Source organism: Taudactylus pleione, unplaced genomic scaffold, assembly GCF_031769625.1.
Source record: "Taudactylus pleione unplaced genomic scaffold, aTauple2 ptg000314l, whole genome shotgun sequence".
Lineage (NCBI taxonomy): Eukaryota > Metazoa > Chordata > Amphibia > Anura > Myobatrachidae > Taudactylus > Taudactylus pleione.
The window spans coordinates 4,348,744-4,370,188 of record NW_028284715.1 but is presented as its reverse complement, the minus strand read 5'-3'; the positions used below and the strand labels follow the sequence as shown (position 1 = coordinate 4,370,188).

Below are 21,445 nucleotides of genomic sequence, written 5' to 3'. Positions count from 1 at the left end.
GGAGGGGACTACCACTGGGGGCACTGCATCGAGGGACCACTGCTGGGGGCTCTATATAAAGGGCAATACTGGGGGTACTGCATAGGGGGGAGACTACAACTGGGGCCACTATTTAAGGGACATTGCATAAGGGTTACCACTATTGGGGGCACTGCATGGGGGGTGGACTGCTACTGGGGGCACTATATAAAAGGCACTGCATAGGGGGTACCACTATTGGAGTAGCACTATTGGGGGCACTATATAAGGGGCTTACTACTGGGGGCACAAGGTGCACTGCACAGGGGGATCCACTACTGGGGGCACTATATAAGGGGCTTACTACTGGGGGTACAAGGGGCACTGCATAGGGGGGATCACTACTGGAGGCACTACTGGAGGCCTGCATAAGGGTGTTCTCTCCTGTGGCACACGGGGGCACTGCATATGGGCACTATGACAGGGGGCTGCCCCTAATCTTTATTTTTACCTTACATTAATCCCATATGGACCCGCCTCCTCCCTGAAACACTTGAGGGGGGGCGGCACCGTAGCACACACATTCTTCGTGCGCCCTGGCTACACGCTACTCCTCTGCCAGGGCCGCCTGCATGCATTTGCCCCCCAGGCTAAAAGTTGCCAGCCAGCCCCTGAATATAATGCACCAGAGATAAAAGCACTCCCTAATGGTATAGGTGTCAGCTCTACAGCAATGTGATAACAATGGTGATTTGTTAAAAATTAAAATGGAAAAGGTGAAGCTGATAAAAAAATGACCAATGTGCTAATAAATACTGTGATACAGTGCTGAATGAACCATTAGAATCAATAAATAAATGTGCAAAATGTTCAAGACTGAGATAATATGTGCAATAAATGCAAATAAATATATAAATATAATTTCAAAGTGTTAGAAAGTGCATAAATTATTATAAGAATAACAAATATAAATATAATTAAAAAAGGGTATTTTATTACGAATAACAGCTGACCGTAACACATAGGGCAGTACAACAAATAACTTAATCTAAAATACAGAAATGCAAAAAAATTTTTTAAAAAGGGTGGGGATAAGGGAAGAAGGACTTATCTGGATCACAAATAGGTAAGTTCATGTGAGGCTGGAACCAGGAGTCACCAAAGCGTTTCGTCCATATGGTGGACTTCTTCAAGGGATCAAGTTAATTTTCTGCCATCTCAAAATTATTTTACATATATATATATATATATATATATATATACAAATATATAATAGAAACAAATAAAGTGTATTAATCTTCAGTCAACGTTTCGGGGATCGAGTCACCTATGTAAGGATACAATGTATATATATGTATGTATATATATATATATATATATATACAGTATATATAAATCTGTTATTAAGCCATCCACATAAGATTCCATCTTGTCCCAAGATGGTGTGTGTCTTTAAGTATTCAAAGCTTTAAATGTATAATATTACAAAGACTGATTTCTGCAGAGCTATGAGCTGAAGAACCTTGGGATATATAAATATGCAGATAGTGTTATGAATAAGACTGTGTATCCTTACCCCCCTTAACACTCCAATGTGTACAAATAACAATGACTGCTATAGTGAGATATACTGTGTGAATATTCTGATATGTTGCAAAAGTAAGAATGCTGTGCTTTATATTATTGAATGACACGCAAATATAGTCAGAGAGAATCTTGAAGCCAAGTCTGGTGGTGGTGATTCTGTCTCCTGAGATCTCAGTAATGCAAGGGTCTGACATACACTAATGAACTTGGGCTGGTGATTAATTACAGAAGACTGGTTCAGATCTATTACTTGGAGGTTCCCATACCGAGATTCCTAACAATGATCCGTGGGCGGACACATCGGGAGTGACCAGAACAGTGGATTCTAACTTTCATCCAGGATCAGTAGTTTTCTACTTAACTTGGACTGCACTGTTTTGGGTAATTCCCATGTCTGCTTAGGGATTCAGGTACGGAAATCTGTGTATCTCTGATTCTTGTTTTTGTTTTTTTTTGTTTTTGTTTTGGGTTTTATTTTATGAAATGACATGTCAAATGAATCTTTAAAAATGTATACAGATTATAATCCTTATAGATTTGAATAAGAACAAATGTGTTATTGTGTTTAACAGTCTGATAATTTGTTTCCCTGATTAGCATAAGTATTCTCCCTTGATACATCTTGTGATCTTTATACCTCCAGAGTGAATAGACATAGAAGTACATTTTGTTAGTTGGTAGGGTGACATATTGATGGAGATTAACTTCAGACTATAGTATTGGGATTTGTTTAAAATAACTTTGCCAATCAATCTATATCCCAAAGGTATGGTCATAGTGTGCCCAGAACTACTAAGGAGACCCACTTTAGTAACAGAAGGACCAGGGCTTTGGTAAAACCCACAGACAGGGTTTTGTAAAACCCATAGACAGGGTTTTTGTAAAACCCACTGACCATGGCTTTTGTAAAACCCACTGACCAGGGTTTTAGTAAAACCCACAGAGCAGGGTTTAGTAAACCCACACAGAGCGGAGTTTGGCGAAACCTGCAAAAAAGGGTTTGGTGAAATCCGCAGAACAGAATTGGGTTTAGGAAACCCACAGAAATGGGTATTGCGGACAGTAAACATCTGTCCAGCTATCAAACCCCCATGGATATTATACATATACATATAGTGTTAGGTCCTGGGGCGAAAGAAGGAATGGAAATGGCACACTTGATCCGATTAAAATGACAACAGATACCTAAGTTACTGTACATGGCTCCTGCATAAAGAGTAACAAACTTGAAGGCAAACTTTTAAATAGGATAAAAGTGAAAAACCAGATCTTGTTAAAGAAAGATTCACAAGAAAGAGAATAAGAAATTAATTGCATGTATTTTTAGGATTATTTTAAAGAAACATCTGTAAGGACAGTAGGTCCAAAATTGTTCAGTAAAGAATATTGCTAAAAATAAGTAGCTATGCCCAATATAGACTGTAAAGCATGTGATGATTTGGAATTGTGGTGCTGTAAATTGTAGAGGTTGTAAACTGAAGGTATCATATACTGAACCCAGAAAAGATACCAGAAATTAAAATAAGAATAAGAAAAATACATAGAAATGTAAATATCCTCGATTCAATTGTGGAGAGTGCTAAATTGTTTATGATTTTAAATGTAAAGATAAGTGCATGTAAAAATTGCAAAAGGTAGATTTCAGAAATGTGTTAAAATATTTCAGTTTAATCCTGCGTGTTTGGGGATGCCCATACAATGTAATGGTTGAGTTTGATTTTGCATCAGATGCTGAAGTTTTGCTATTGAGTTTTGCTATTGTATGTTTGAGAATTTCAATAGTCTCCCTTTAAGAAATTCTGAAGGGAGGGGGAGTGAGTGATCAGAAGAAGTTGAAATTTCAGACAGAAAATAGTGAGCTTGCAATGCAAAGGACCTTCAGAATGAAAATGTCTGATGATTTGAACGTAAAAGATACAGTACATAAATTAAGGCGTATGTTCAATGACATCTAAGTATGATATTAATGAGATATTCAAATATTTGAAAGTATGACATAAAAGAGTTTTGTCTTACTGAAAATTTTCTCCATAACTGGTGTGGGAAAAGAGAGAAGTGACATTCCACAGGCCAGCAAGCAAATCAAAATTGTTTTTACTTTTGTTATGGGCCTTTGTTTTGTTGCAAAAAGTGTTTTATTTTTTTTATTGACCTTTGTTTTAGTGATACTACATAAATATGTATGAGTGTTGTATGGTTATGGTATTACGGGGACAGTGTAAGTAATGCTGTCCACCTTTTCCTTAATCCTGTACAAGGATTTATTAAGCTATTGTTACATACATATATGTTACCCATAATGAATAAGTTGGATTGTAACATTGAAGTGTTTACAACAAGTGTTGAAATGTAACAATTATTGTGAAGATAACATTAATAACATAAACAATCATAGGAAGATAGCCCTCAGAATCATCTACCTCTCAATATGACCAGTCATACAGTACCGCAATTTATTGTATCTATCTGGGACTACTAAAATGTTATTCAGTTCAAATTAATCTCACCAGAACATTTGACCTCCTCTGTAGTCCCGGCCACTGGCCCGGATGGCCAAATACAGTATTTACAAAAGACAAATCCATTGCAGATTATTGTAAATAATGGTGTAATAGTCTCAGATGACTGCCCAATTAACCTTTTAGAGACAAATTTATGGTCAGCATTAAATGCTACAATAACATACAAAGATGGGGAAGTGACTTTAGCTCATTAATGTTGTTAACACTTAAAGTCTATACTGAAATGAAATGTTTGCTAAAGTTGGTAATATGTTATGGGCACAGAGTAAAATAGATATAAGGCTACTGCCCATTTAAATTAAACTTAAAGCTAACATGTGTGACCAGTTAAACAATACCCTTTCAGATCAGATCAAGTAACCAAATAGGTAGAAGTTTACAGGTTTAATACACTAACGGTACCTAATCTGGACACCTTGTTTCATGGCATACCACCCACCTCATAGTGTTTTACTGCCTTTTAGTCCATAACAAAAGAAGCAGTATGTTTAGTCTAAACTGCCACAAGGGTGTGCTGCAAGTTTTAATGTTAAAAGATTGGCTGTTTGACAGTACAAAGATAATCGTTATACGATATGTGGACGACTCAGAGCAAAATTGTTTGCATGAAATAATAGTATTACTGAGTATTCTGCACAAGTAAAACAAAATTATAAAGTATTTAAAAATAAATTGCAATCCATACAGACAAAAATTTATTTTTTAGGACTTTGTAAATCACACTGTCTTTCTTTGTAAGTTTTAGCTTAGTTTAATGATTCAGAAAGCAGATGTCCAAACAGCCTAAAGCCTTTTTGAGCTTATTTACATATTGTAGAAAATGGATACTTTATGTAAATAAATTGTAACTTTTGTATAATGCAAATAAGGGATTGATACAATAGAATCCCCTTACATTAACATGTGAATAAATTGAAGTTTATCATGTTGTAAACATCAGCATTGGTTTTACCTAACTATAGTACCGCTTATATTGTTTTGTCATAAGTCTAACTCATATGCTCAGGGGGTCCCTGAACAATCACATGGAAACTTTTGTCACCTAGACACTGCTAAGTGCTGACATAGTGTTAGGAGGACACCCCTTAACTATTATAGTATCACATGAAGCTATAAAATCTAAAGCTTAAAGAAAGCATTTATCTGTTGTTAAGCTTACAAAATGCAAAGTAGCTTTGTTGTACAAGTAATGTCACTCTTAAAGGTACAATGTTGAAACCCTGCGTCATCATTACTTTTGCAGGTTTCAAAAGATGGGAGGATAGAGTATAGCGATAATATACAGTAAATAGTGACAGTGTAATGGAGGACACTGAAAATATACAAACTTTTTATTTTCCTGATCATGATTGTATTGAACTAATGAAGCAGGAATTATTGTCCTTATTTAACTTTTCAAATGCTTCTTTTGAAGATGGAGTTCCATACACAAGATATATTGGCTACATCAGAGCACTGTCTACTGCATTCCAGTTATGCCAAAGGCTTGTAGTGATAAAAATGAGGGTACACTTGAGAGATCATACCCGAAGCTGAAGACAATAGACTGGTAGACCAGGCTGCACATCCTGCTTCCATAAGTCACTACTCCCAAGGGCAACCCACTTATGTGGTAGATCCCACCCCAAAGATTGACTTAAGTACCCTCACAAAGCTCCAGGTACAAGCTCCAGAGGCTGAGAAAAGCAAAGCTAGGAGCTAAAGATAAATGGTGAGTGGGGGGAAGGTCAACATTCAGGTCTACCAAAAACACTTTACCCAGTTATGACCCAAATAATATATGGTTAGGTGCACTTGGGGAAGGATACAATGATGGCTATCACCGACCGTAATTGGATAGCTCCAGGTTTTGCACAGACAGCACAGGCCTTTGAAACAAGGTGTCTAATATGTGCATTGAAAAATCCAGGTAAGACTGTCCCAACCCCTTTTAAAAAGTACTCCCCAGACTCTGTGTTCCTTACAAAGGATACAAATTGATTTCATACCACTGCACAAATGTTCCAAATGTGAAGTCCTCTTGTATTAGCCTCATTAGTCACTAGCTTGGAGGGTAGGCGTGTTGGAGGGCAGATGCAAAGACAATGGCCAAGGTAATAAAGATAATTAAGAAAATTATTTTCTCCAGTGTGTTAAGAAAATTAAGGTCAACTGCAGATATAGTGTCCTATGTATCAATCTTACTGAAACAATTAACTAAAATACATAGTTAGGTGTTTTCTTCTATTCCAGTCCTTTATCTTGATACAGGTACCCACTGTTTACAACCAGGAGATTGGATGATAATTTGGAAATATACCAGGAAGGCTATTGAGTCCAGATTTGAAAGTTTATTCCAAATCCTGATGAGTACATTTATTTCATTGAAACTTCATAAAAAGGACACCTGAATATATATCTTCTATTGCAAAGTCTTCTTCCAAGGGGAGTCGGAGTAATTTGATATTATGAATAGATACATGTTCCTAGGCCCCAATCCAGACAAAGGCTTGTGGAAAAGTATATTTTGCTTAGTTATAAGTTTAATTTTAGCTTTAAAACTTTGAGTTGTTAGCATAAGTATTAAGCTGAGTAATTACATATATGGTGGTATATCAAGAGATGAAGCAATAGCAATATCTAGACTCAGTGTATAGTATGTTCACCATATAGAAGCTTTAGACAAATTGATTGATAGTGTTGCAAATGAAATATTTGATGTACTTAAGATGATCTCTAATGAACTGCAATTTAAAGTAAAGGTTATAGGACAGATTAGACTGATCCTTGAGTACCTTACAGCTGCTTGATAAGGTATGTATCTTATAGTGAGACTAACCTGCTGTAATGTATATTGCTGATAACTTTTCTGACCTGATACATGGACACATGAAGAAAATCAAGCAACTGAAAGACCAGTCTAGGAAAACACATGGTAATCCAGAGTATGATCTTGATAATAATGAATGGTTTTCCTAATTAAACCCAGCTAGGGTTTAATGAATTTAGTAGATGGATATCAGAAATTCTTTCACTTATTGATAAAGGTTTAGCTTTGTTTGTAATCATTTAGATTGCTATAAAATTTGCTATTTTTCTGATTAAGAAGTTACTGTACTTACACTTGACTTGTTTCTCCAAGGAAAATACACTAAAGGCATTGATGATGACTCAAGTCTATGATAACATCTGTGCCTAAGACAACATTCCAAGCTGTACCATTTGTGGAACCAGCCTCATTGAGGATGCTAAGCAAACATGTGGACAATGCAAGACTATCATCATTTCCCTGAATATTCATGACAAGATGGACAAGATAAAAGACAATTAGAGACTGAGGACCGTGGACTTGCTTTACGGGGAATGGATCAATGCGTAATCCTATGTATGGGTTCCTGTAGATGGAACTTATATATAAATGTACCTATACTTAGTATAGCAAGATCGTGTTCCTCTTAGGTAGATAGTATAGAGTAAAGTTATGAATAAAAGATGGGAAAAGTGTTAAATCTGTTATTAAGCTATCCACATAAGACTCCATCTTGTCACAAGATGGTGTGTGCCTTTAAGTATTCATAGCTTTAAATGTAAAATATTACAAAGACTGATTTCTGCTGAGCTATGAGCTGAAGGACCTTGGAATGTATAAACATGCAGATAGTGTTATGAATAAGATTGTGTATCCTTACCCCCCCTAACATTCCAACGTGTACAAATAACAATGACTGCTATAGTGTGATATAATGTGTGAATATTCTGATATGTTGCAAAAGTATGAATGCTGTGCTTTATATAATTGTATGACGTGCAAATATAGCCAGAGAGAATCTGGTGGTGGTGATTCTGTCTCCTGAGATCTCAGTAATGCAAGGGTCTGACATACACTAATGAACTTGGGCTGGTGATTAATTACAGAAAATTGGTTCCAATCTATCACTCTATATATATATATATATATATATATATATACTTCCCAAGTGGTGCAGCACTCCTGGATTTAACAGACATCACACTGACAGTGGCATGGACTGCAACGTTTCAGTGCCCAATTTTATTCATGTAGCACTTTCATCAGGATAAAGATAGAAAACAATGTCTTAGCTTAAGTAGAAGTTGTCACCGTGTGAACGCCAATGTCGGACACGGGACCTCCCACCCGCATGCGCAAAGTATTGGAATAAATGACTGCATAAGAAAGGTAACATTATTGCCACTATAAATCAGGTACTCGAATAGGATTCCCCGAGTTCTAATCATAACATGATAATACAACATACAGTGCATCTGGAAAGTATTCACAAAGCTTCACTTTTTCCCAATTTTGTTATGTTACAATTTTATTCCAAAATGGAATAAATTCATTTTTGTCCTCAAAATTCTACACACAATGCCCCATAATGACAACATGTAAAAAGTTTTTTTGAGATTTTTGCAAATTTAATTAAAAAAACACAACTAAGAACTCATATGTACATAAGTATTCACAACCTTTGCTCAATACTTTTTTGATGCACCTTTGGCAGCAATTACAGCCTCAAGTCTTTTTGAATATTATGCCACAAGCTTGGCACACCTATCTTTAGGCAGTTTTGCCTATTCCTCTTTGCAGCACCTCTCAAGCTCCATCAGGTTGGATGGGAAATGTCGGTGCACAGCCATTTTCAGATCTCTCCAGAGATGTTCAATCGGATTCAAGTCTGGGCTCTGGCTGGGCCACTCAAGTACATTCACAGAGTTGTCCTGAAGCCACTCTTTTCATATCTTGGCTGTGTGCTTAGGGCTGTTGTCCTGCTAAAAGATGAACCATCGCCCCAGTCTGAGGTCAAGAGCACTCTGGAGTAGGTTTTCATCCAAGATGTCTCTGGACATTGCTGCATTCATCTTTCCCTCTATCCTGACTAGTCTCCCAGTTCCTGCCGCTGAAAAACATCCCCTCAGCATGATGCTGCCACCACCATGCTTCACTGTAGGGATGGTATTGGCCTGGTGATGAGCGGTGCCTAGTTTCCTACAAACATAATGCCTGGCATTCACGCAGCAATCTTTGTATCTCATGGTCTGATAGTCATTCAGGTGCATTTTGGCAAACTCCAGGTGGGCTGCCGTGTGATTTTTACTAAGGAGTGGCTTCTGTCTGGCCACTCTACCATACAGGCCTGATTGGTGAATTGCTGCAGAGATGGTTGTCCTTCTGGAAGGTTCTCTTCTCTCCACAGAGGAATGCTGTAGCTCTGACAGAGTGACCATCGAGTTCTTGGTCATCTCCCTGACTAGGGCTCTTCTCCCACGATCACTCACTTTAGACGGCTGGCCAACTATAGGAAGAGTCCTGGTGGTTCCGAACTTCTTCCATTTACAGATGATGGAGGCCACTGTGCTCATTGGGACCTTCAAAGCAGAAAATATTTTGTGTACCCTTCCCCAGATTTGTGCCTCAAGACAATCCCGTCTTGGAGGTCTACAGACAATTCCTTTGACTTCATGCTTGGTTTCTGCTCTGACATGTACTGTCAAGTGTGGGACCTTATATAGACAGGTGTCTGCCTTTCAAAATCATGTCCAATCAACTGAATTAACCAAAGGTGGGTTCCAATTAAGCTGTAGGAACATCTCAAGGATAATCAGTGGAAACAGGATGCACCTAAGCTCAATTTTGAACTTTATGGCAAAGGCCGTGAATACTTATGTAAATGTGATTTCTTAGTGGGTTTTTTTTTATATATAAATTTGCATAAATCTAAAAAAAACTTTTTACACATTGTCATTGTGGGATATTGTGTGTGGAATTTTGGGGAGAAAAATGAATTTATTCCATTTAGGAATAAGGCTGTAACATAATAAAATGTGGAAAAAGTGAAGCGTTGTGAATACTTCCCGGATGCACTTTAGATAATCTCCTATACTTGTGCAGGGAAAAACTATGGGCTAGAACTAGAGTACATGATCCGAAGCTCATATGATGTAAAGGAAAAAAGTTACAGCACGATCTTAGATGAATCCTTAATACCAAAGTACACAATAAAATAGAATAGTAACATATACGGGCAGTTGCCCCCTCTAATAGGATGGGGTATGTGGTCAATCATACGGTACTAGAGGGAAGCCAGAGGATGCGAGGCTATACAAAATGTCTAGCTACCGGTTGCTCACTATTCCCACTGTTTAAGGCTGCTCTTATAGCCGACCAATGTGCCGCCATTCTCTCTTTAAAAGTGCGCTCGGTGTTACCTATATAAGATAGTCCGCAAGGACAAATTATCTGATATATTGTAAATTTGGTATTATATGTAAGACGGTGATTGATTTTGAATTCTTTGCCTGTATGCGGATGGTAAAAAGAATTGCTGGGTATCAAATATCTGCACATAGTGCATGAGGACTTGGTGCATCCCATTTCATTGGTCAAAAAATTAGAATTAGATTTACCAATATTACCAATATTACTAATATCAGTTTTGACCAATATTTCTCTTAGGTTATGAGTGGGGGGTGTAACATGACATAAGTCTTGTGTCCTGTAATTTCAAATCAGCGTCGGACTGTACGATGGACCACAATTTCTTTGCAGACTGGTTAATACTATTGCTAGCAGGACCATATTCAGTTACCCATGGGATGAAGGGTTTTGCTTCACCCTGCATTTTTTTATTATTATTCTATCTAATCTCAATACTTTAGCCTTAGCGTATTAAAGAAGTTTATGATCATAGGGCCTGATTAAGAGCCGCACGCTCGCGCTGTGCATTCGCAAGCGGCCCGATGTTCTGTGTACGTGCATGCGCATGTTTCGTTCTGCGTGTACACGAACTACACACTGCGATCGTATCCCTCTCGCTCGCCCAGCAGCGTCATAGTACACGTCACTTGCCTTTTTTTTAGACTGATTTCCTCGCAATGCTTGCAGTAGGGTAAAGCTACCTCAAGCACTGCTTTCACATCCTGATGGTGCTCGATGTGCCAATGTTTTAATAAACTTCCTGGACATGACGAATTGCTGGTGGGCGGATCTGTCATACACAAAGTGACCGCTCGCTAAGACATGGTGGGCGTGCTTATGCCTTGCCGAGAAAGGGAAGCAATCGAGAAGCCGACTGCCTATATACCGGCAGCCGGCTTCCCGACTGTCTTATCCCGGCAAGGGTGAAATGCTGGGTGTCTAGATGTAGACGCCCGCATTTCCCAGACACCGGGAGACTGGCGCCCGGCATCACGATCGTAGTGATGCTGGGGGCCTCGAGCGGACAGCCGCGGGGGGGGGAGGGTTAGGTTTAGGGCTCCAGGGGGGACTTAGGGTTAGGCACCCCCCCGGGAGGGTTAGGGTTAGGCTAGGGGGAGGGAGGGTTAGGGTTAGGCACCCCCAGGGGGGACTCAGGGTTAGGCACCCCCCCGGGGGACTTAGGTTTAGGCAGCGGGGAAGGGGGTGGTTAGGGTTAGGCACTTAGAGGGGGGATTAGGGTTAGGCACTTGGGTGGGAAGCTAGGGTTAGTCACCCCTAAGGAGGGTTAGGGGTAGGGGGGTTAGGTTAGGTTAGTGGATACTTACCTATCCACGATCGGGATTTCCAGCGCTGTTGGGCTTCCGCTGCGTCGCACTCTGCTCCTGTCGGGCTGCCGCTGACGGGAATCAAACCCATTCCCCGAGAAATCACTCAGTATATCATACCCATTCGGTATATCATACCTGGTATATCATACCCATTCCCCGAGAAATCGCTTCCCGTGGCGTCACTTTGACAAATTTGCATTTGCATCCAGCAAGTGTACGCAGATAGCGAACGGGTCTGAATCAGGCCCATAGCCTCTTGCTAGAAATTTGTCAATCAGACAATTAATTTGATGATTAGCTATAATCGGACCAGATGTAATACATATAATGCGGACCATTTGGGAAAAGGGGAGACCTAGTTTCAGAGGAAGTGGGTGAAAACTGGACATGTGTAACAAATTGTTATGGTCTGTCGGTTTAGTATAAACCAAAGTCTCTATACTACCATTCCTTAAACTAATACTCACGTCCAAGAATGCAATATTGGCATTATCAATGTTATACGAAAGTTTTACTGGGTGGGTTCTGGTATTATGTTCTTTTATAACAGTAATTAAAGATTGTTTCATTCCCTTCCATATAATTAATACATCGTCTATATAGCGATGGTATGAAATTATATTACGGCAATGTGAGAATCGGTAAAGAATTTGGCCCTCATTTAGAGGCCGTCGCTAGTAGGCGAGCACTCTCTCTGAATGAGGGCGGCCGCTTCACTTTTCAAGCGCGGCCTCCTGGTCGCTAGCTAAGCTGTGGGTTAACACCCACAGCTTTAGCGACCGACCAGGTTGATGGTCGCGATGGTCAAGACCATCGCGACCATCGGGGCTTGCGACGAGACCCTAAGGTTGGGTCTTGGCAATCGCAAGCCCCAGGGAGCTTCCTGTTCTGATCGAGCAGGAAGCTCCCCACTGACATCACTGCTGTTGTCAGTGCGGCCGCCCACAAAACGTCAGGCGTTCCATCAGGAACGCCTCCGTTTGTGTAGCCACTCCCCCGCCCCTCCTACAAAATGGGGCGAGCTGTCGATCAACATCGACAGCTGCCCCCTTTTGTAGTGAGCTTCGGAGCGAGAGAAATTCTCTCTCGCCCTGGGGCTTGTGCACGCAATTTATTTTCTATACTGCAACACAAACAAACCATAATTTTCTGAAACTAATATAAAGCTTACTGTAGGGTTAGTTTAGAATTGCTGGGGTTTCCTTTCCAAGTTTGACATAGGGTTCATAGATCCCATAGCAAAACAAACTTCAATGTAAGCAGTACAAGAAATTGGCTGGTAAATGAATAAGGCATTGTGCAACCAGGAATGGGTATGTAATGCCGGCTGTCGGGATGCCTCCTGTTAAAATGCCGACAGCGGCATCCCGATGGTTGGTATCCCGACAGGGGTTGGGTAAGTATACTTACCCCCTCCCTTCTCCCCCTAACCTTTCCTGCTTGCAGCCTAACCCTAACCCTCCACACCCTAACCCTACCCATCGCCGTTAGTGCCTAAGCCTCCCTCCCTCATGCCTAAACCTAACCCCCCCTTAGTGCCTAACCCTAGCCACCCTCCCCCAGTGGTGCCTAACCCTCCACCATAGGGGTGCCTAACCCTAATCTCCCCCAAAAAACCTAACGCAAACCCCGCTATGCTACCTACCCCTAACCCTTCCCCCCTGCGGCTAACAGCTAAGGGCGCCCTGGACTTATCTGTTTCGGGCTGGCGTCCTTCTAGATTCTGGCATCGGAATTAAAATAGGTATTGGTATTTTGATACAAACAAAAAATGTCCAAACCCTTTGGCGCTGCACTCCAGTGCCACAGAGGTTAATAATAAGTCACCACCTAATATCTAATAACATATAACAAAACAAATCAACCTCACTCGCGCTCTGGATTGTTCCAACAATTCAACAGAAGTCCATCAAGGGAATTGTCCCACGTCCTTTGATATAAGTAATTCTCCGGTATAAAAAAGAAGAAATGGAAAACAAAATATAGTGTAATAACGTCACTGTATGATGAAGCCCCCGGGGATGTGAATATGAGGAGAATATGGTGGTCTATGAAGATCTTCTCCTGGCTTAGTATGGTCCCAACTCCCATAAGAATCACCCAGATGTGAATGGGGATGTCTTGTGTGGAGTTCCTTGCATGTATGCTTACTTGTAAGGGCGATGTATGGACATATAAAGGTATCTTTATTTTCAGAAACCTCGACCTGTGGTCCTTAACGAAATGTGGGGACTTTCAAGTCGTGATAGGACAAGGTAAAAGAAAAGACCATGAAAGACAGCACTCCCTGATGCAAGCTCTATTTCAGCAGCCTTTTTTTTTTTTTTTTTAAATGATCGTATTTTTTTATGAAAAGCCTCATATATTGGAAGTCTGAGAGCCAAAAGACAGCTTCAGCAAAAGAGAACCCTATACAACAAGAACAACATGGAAAAGATGGCTAGCGGAATGTCTTGGGGATTACATTTAACAGATGATGAAGAGGCAGATTGGCTATCCTTCGATTACAGTCGACTCCATATCAAAGCTAAGTGACCACAAGGCAGAAAGTACTACTGCAAGTAACTTGCATAGTTCTAGATATAGAACATAATTCTCATATAATGAAAGTGCTTGCAGTCAGTTTTGTACAGCACTGTAATTACATTAAAACGTGAAATGTCCTCACACAGGGGCAATCTAATGGCTGGAAATGCATTTCATTATTAGGACATTCTGCATCAACATGAAAATGTAAGTCTATTCTAGGTCACTTAGCTCCTTAATATAATTAGACTGTAATTAGTCCACTTTACTACAGAGTTACCACTGTTAGAATAAAGTCCACTGCTCCCTACGTTATGAAGACCTTACTTGGAACAATGAGTGACAAATTAATTCTTATGGTTAATATGATGCTTTTTAGACTTGTGGCAATTGGAGTAACGTGAATTGTCCTGAAAGCAAGTAGGTGACATTACGGGATCGTGACAACTGGTATGTAATATCTTCAGCAGCTTCCAGTTTGCACAGTTCAATTAAACCATCACCAACAGCTGCTAGGAATACTGCAATCAATTCTGCTGCCTTAGAGTCTCCTTCAGCAGATATGACAGCAGCCTTTTTCTGTTGTTCAGCCTTCTCCACAATAAACCTGGCTCTCTCCGCTTCCTGCTGGGCTACTTGCTTGGCTTCAACGGCTTCTATGAACTCCTTACCAAATGTCAAGTGCGTCAGTGACACATCATCAAGGATAAGCCCGAATGTGGTTGCTCTCTCAGTTAGGTCCTCACTGACCTGCCTGGAAACCAGCTCCCTCTGAGTGATCAGCTCCTCTGCATCAAACTGTGCCACCACTGATTTAAGAATCTCGGTAGTAATAGACGGTAAGACACGCTCTTCATAGTCCTCTCCGATGCTGGTGAAGATCCATGGCAATTCATTGGCAACAAGCCGGAAAAGAATGCGCAGAGTGATATTAACATTCTGCAGATCTTTGCTTCCTGTGATAACAGGAACGCTGCGAGGACATGAACAGCAATCAAAAATGATTGGTTTCTGTACCAAGGGGATGAGGAAATGCGTACCTTCTCCCCCTACCTCATTTTGAACCCGTCGGAATCTATCAAAAATGACAGCATTGTGTCCAGCATTTACATTATATAAGGCAAAGTTTACAACGCTTCCAACCACAGCCAATCCCAGACCAAGTTTTCCAATTGATTCCAACAACTTTGCTGCCATTGTGTAACACTAGCCCTCTTCGAAACTTCTCAATGTGCAACGGTGACCTTCCACAAGACCAGTGCTCCAACCGCGCATGTGCGACCTCTGTCCTTCTAATCTAGAATGTTATTTACCTATCAGCTGCTGAAACAGAGCTTGCATCAGGGAGTGCTGTCTTTCATGGTACTGGATGACTGTCTTTTCTTTTACCTTGTCCTATCACGACTTGAAAGTCCCCACATTCCGTTAAGGACCACAGGTCGAGGTTTCTGAAAATAAAGATACCTTTATATGTCCATACATCGCTCTTACAAGTAAGCATACATGTAAGGAACTCCACATGAGACATCCTCATTCACATCTGGGAGATTCTTACCGGAGTTGGGACCATACTAAGCTGGGAGAAGATCTTCATAGACCACCATATTCTCCTCATATTCACATCTCCAGGTGGCTTCATCATACAGTGACATTATTACTCTATATTTTGTGTTCCATTTCTTCTTTTTTATACCGGAGAATTACCTATACCAAAGGACGTGGGACAATTCCCTTGATGGACTTTTGTTGACTTGTTGGAACAATCCAGAGCGCAAGTGAGGTTGATTTGTTTGTCATATCGGTATTTAGATACTAGCAACACTAAAAATAAGACTGGCTACAGCGCTAATATAGATCGTTTTTTTCAAAAATATCATTTATAAAGTTTAATCTCAATTCATTAACGGCAGCTGCAAATTCCCTATAAGGGCTGGAGTTGCCCCATATAACCATAGACCTCGACCTGTGGTCCTTAACGGAATGTGGGGACTTTCAAGTCGTGATAGGACAAGGTAAAAGAAAAGAACATCATCCAGTACCATGAAAGACAGCACTCCCTGATGCAAGCTCTGTTTCAGCAGCTTTTTTTTTTTTCAATTATTGTATTTTTTAATGAAAAGCCTCATATACTGGAAGTCTGAGAGCCAAAAGACAGCTTCAGCAAAAGAGAACCCTATACAACAAGAACAACATGGAAAAGATGGCTAGCGGAATGTCTTGGGGATTACATTTAACAGATGATGAAGAGGCAGATTGGCTATCCTTCGATTACAGTCGACTCCATATCAAAGCTAAGTGACCACAAGGCAGAAAGTACTACTGCAAGTAACTTGCATAGTTCTAGATATAGAACATAATTTCTCATATAATGAAAGTGCTTGCAGTCAGTTTTGTACAGCACTGTAATTACATTAAAACGTTAAATGTCCTCTCACAGGGACAATCTAATGGCTGGAAATGCATTTCATTATTATCACATTCTGCATCAACATGAAAATGTAAGTCCTCCTTAATATAATTAGACTGTAATTAATCCACTACTACAGAGTTACCACTGTCAGAATAAAGTCCACTGCTCCCTGTATTATGAAGTCCTTACTTGGGACAATGAGTGATAAAGTAATAATTATGGTTAATATGATGCTTTCTAGACTTGTGGCAGTTGTAGTAACGTGGACTGTCCTGAAGGCAAGTAGGTGACATTATGGGATTGTGACAACTGGTATGTAATATCTTCAGCAGTTCCCTTGATGGACTTTTGTTGACTTGTTGGAACAATCCAGAGAGCAAGTGAGGTTGATTTATTTTGTTATATCGGTATTTCGATAGTAGCAACACTAAAAAGAAGACTGACTACAGCGCTAATATAGATCGTTTTTTCAAAAATATAATTTATAAAGTTCAATCTCAATTCATTAACGGCAGCTGCAAAGTCCCTATACGGGCTGGAGTTGCCCCACATAACCATAGACAGAAAAACAAAGAAAAATAGACTTTGCGCTTATTGCCTAATAATAATCTGAAATGGCAGAATGATTTCAGCTAGACTCGATCTTATATGGGTAAATGTACAGTTGTATTCATAAAACATATTTAAACATCTAATTGCATAATTTTAACCAAATTGCTAGTCATTACTTATTATATATAAATAACATATCTCGAATATAAAACCTTAATCATGCATATATAACTAAAATAGCATATTGAGCACCACACAAATAGACATAGATTACAAGCCCACTTATGATTAACTTGTATAGTCTGATTTCACCAGCATGGAAATTCCTCTTTGAGGTTAATTGAATACAACTATTTGCATATATCTCAATAGCACTGAGAAATCAATTGTATAAGCAAGTATTCCTTTTTCCAAACAAAGGGTGATATATCTTCCTATCAATACAGGGCTGCCGGACTGAATTCTGAGTCTATAATGTATCACTGACAATGCCGCACAATAGTGTCAAGTTCTCCTTATAGGAAACAATGTCAGTCCTGCTGAAAATACATGTGGCGTTAGGGGTTTTCTTTGGAGACCACAAGTGCAAGTGTTCCGTATGCTGCTTAGGGCAGAGGTGGCACAGCTGACGTGAGGATACTAGTCTCTCAAGAGATGTGGCTAAGCAGCCTGACTGCTGACTTACATGGAAGCCCCGTCGCTAATCCCGAGTTGGTGATTGCTGAAAATCTCTCCCATCAGCATGCATAAGCGTACACGGTCATCTGCATAATTAGTATACCAAGGTGCCACTTGCTCCATAATAGGGTTAATCAATAGGTGCTTGGTCGTGCTCGGCTGGATATAGAAGAATCCAAAAAACTGGGGATAACTGACGCGTTTCGCCCCTTTTTCAAAGAGTTGAAAAAGCCCCGCAGTGGAAGTAGGCATACGGAACACTTGCACTTGTGGTCACCCAAGAAAACCCCTAACGCCACATGTATTTTCAGCAGGACTGACATTGTTTCCTATAAGGAGAACTTGACACTATTGTGCGGCATTGTCAGTGATACATTATAGACTCAGAATTCAGTCCGGCAGCCCTGTATTGATAGGAAGATATATCACCCTTTGTTTGGAAAAAGGAATACTTGCTTATACAATTGATTTCTCAGTGCTATTGAGATATATGCAAATAGTTGTATTCAATTAACCTAAAAGAGGAATTTCCATGCTGGTGAAATCAGACTATACAAGTTAATCATAAGTGGGCTTGTAATCTATGTCTATTTGTGTGGTGCTCAATATGCTATTTTAGTTATACATGCATGATTAAGGTTTTATATTCGAGATATGTTATTTATATATAATAAGTAATGACTAGCAATTTGGTTAAAATTATGCAATTAGATGTTTAAATATATTTTATGAATAAAACCGTACATTTACCCATATAAGATCGAGTCTAGCTGAAATCATTCTGCCATTTCAGATTATTATTAGGCAATAAGCGCAATTTTATTGGTATTTCGATGCCTATCTTAAGTCCCTTGTCGGGCTTCCCCCGTCAGGATTTAGACCGTCGGCATCACGGTGCATCCACTTTTATTTTAAATCCATGGCATGTTTTCCATTTGTGAAGACAACTCATTTTGCATAAGGCTCAATGGTCCCAAGTTGAGGTCCATTGGCAGGGGAGCCAATTTAATGCTCAGGCCCCAATACTTAGGCGGCGAGTCCGCATGTGAGTGTCGAGCACAAGCCACTTTGAAAGTTTGAGTCCCATATGATCGGACTACTGCTAAATGGGACATGGCCACACCATGTGGGGGGTGAGAGCTGGATTAAAAGGGGGGCACAGGGGGCGAGTGCACTTGGGCTCCCTTCTCTCAGGTGCCCCCTCCGGCTTAAGCACAATGCTGCACTGTGCAGTCTCGAAGTGGGGTTGGACTGGACGATGATGCTTTCAGCCTCCTCACCCCCAGGTAGTATTGCTCTGACTCCAGTCTGGCGCTGCTGTCCGGAGATCCATTCTACTAGTCTCCAGCCTATACACCCGCCCATCAGCAGCAGCTCTCCCAGTCCCAGCTGGCTGCCTACTGCCTATGCTGCCCGAGAGAAGACTCCAGAATCTGCCCCCAATGGTAGGACTTGTCTCGTGGAGGTGCTGGGGGCACACAGCAGGCAAAGCCATGGGGTGGTTTAGACAAGAGGGGGAGATTCAAAGAAATTAAGACTGGTCCCCTGAAGGCTTATTCCAGTCCTGTGGAGTGTTATGGCTGTGCCAATAAAGCAGTCATCAGCTTGTTACCTTGTACCCTCAAACCCCTATCAGTGCCCCTGTATGCTGGTGCTGCTTTCACTATGTATTGACAAACATTGATGTACAGTAAACATTGACATTTATTTCAGACACAAAAAGACATTATTTACCATTAGTCTTATGATGCATACACACACGGTCAGATTTTTCTTCAGATTTGAACGATAACAATTTAAAAAATCACTGAATCGTTCATATCTGAAGGAAAATCTGACATATCTGACATGTCCGAACGATGAACGCTGAACAATGCGCGTTCCCAATGGTCAGATAACGATATCTGATATCTGATGTGTTTGCAGTCAGTTTGGACGATTCCATTAATTTTAATGGAGCATACACACGGTCAGATTTGTCAGATGTGTCAGATGAATGATTGAACGATTTGAATGATCTGATGAACGATTTGACCAACGATTTGAATGATTTGATCTATGAATGATTTTTGACTGCATTAAAATTAATGGAATCGTCCAAATCTGACTGCAAACACATCAGATGTTAGATATCATTACCTGACCATCGGGAACGCGCATCGTTCATCGTTCAGACATGTCAGATATGTCAGATTTTCCTTCAGATATGAACGATTGAACGATTTTTTAAATCGTTATCGTTCAGATCTGAAGAAAAATCTGACCGTGTGTATGCACCATAATGCAGTCAAAAATCGTTCATAGTTCAAATCGTTCAAATCATTGGTCAAATCGTTTATCAAATCGTTCAGATCATTCAGATCATTCAATCATTCATCTGACACATCTTACAATCTGACCATGTGTATGCTCCATTAGCTTCAACGAATAAGAAATACGAGGTGTGACTATTAAATAACAAGACTGTACTTGTAAAAAAAAAGCCTTGCTGCATGGCTTAGAAGGGAGGGGGTGAACATTGACCTTGGACTATCCCAAAATATTTTTTGCAAGTCTCACCTCTCTCAAACAGATAGTTTGCTGTCACAGTGTTTGAAGAAGTTGTGTTTCCCCCTGCATCATAAAAATGCTTAGTCCAAATGCAAAGCAATGTGGTAACTTCAAAATTTTATTTAAATTGAACAAAACTCCTGCCAAATATTTCCATAAGCTAACCGAGGCTTATGGGGCAGATTGTATGTCACGTGCACGTGTGTTTGACTGACACAAAAGATTTAGAGACGGTTGTGAGGATGTCGAAGATGATGAACATCCCAGAAGGCCTTGCACATCAAAAACAAAAGAAAATGTGGACTTTTTTAAAAACTTTTCAAATTGACCGGTGACTCAGCATCCGAATGATAAATAAACATTACTACAAATATGTTCTAGCGAGAAAGAACCAGAAGAAAGAGGCCAGACTTGTGGAAAAATGGTTTCATCCTCCATCAGGACAACGCACCAACCCACACAGCTCTGATGAGCAGTTTTTGACCGAGAAACAGATTTCAGTACTAGAACACCCTCCATACTCGCCAGACCTAGCACCATGTGACTTCTTTGTTTTCCCTAAAGTCACATCTGTGCTCAAGGGAACCCGTTTTGCATCAGTTACTGAGGTAAAGAAGAAAATGATGGAGCTGTTGACATAGTTGACAGATAATGAGCTACAGCTATTGGCTTTCACCAATGGAAAATAAGAATGCAGCGGTGTGTGGATTCCTGAAGGGAACGGAGTTAAAATGTACTTAATATAACTAAACATAAATTATAACATCAGTTTCGTTATATAGCCACACCTTGTACGTATACAATATTTCCTCTCTTGGCCATCCCTACTGGTTTTCATACTGTAGAACACCACATTTATTAATAATTAACCTCTCATTATGAACAGTTGAGTATCGGCTTGCTGGCTTTCCTTCTGCTGGGGTTACATGCAGTTACTGAATGAATGTTTAAATTCAATACAGAATAAAATAAAGATGGGGAGCCTCCACAGTACAGTATTTTGTTTTGTTTCTATATTTTCCTTCTTTGAAAACAATAATGCTGTTTTACTGATATTTTCCTTTCCGTTTTGTTTTTGGTTTTATTGAAAAATGTAAAGATATCCACCTCCGCTCTCCTCCCTTCCTATAACCACCTC

At 40.1% G+C, this 21,445-nt stretch overlaps 1 pseudogene; it reads right to left on the bottom strand.

The window, feature by feature from the left end:
• Nucleotides 1-14,492: 14,492 nt before the first annotated feature.
• Nucleotides 14,493-15,332, bottom strand: LOC148510609 (prohibitin 1 pseudogene; annotated as a pseudogene).
• Between the last annotated feature and the right edge of the window lie 6,113 nt (nucleotides 15,333-21,445).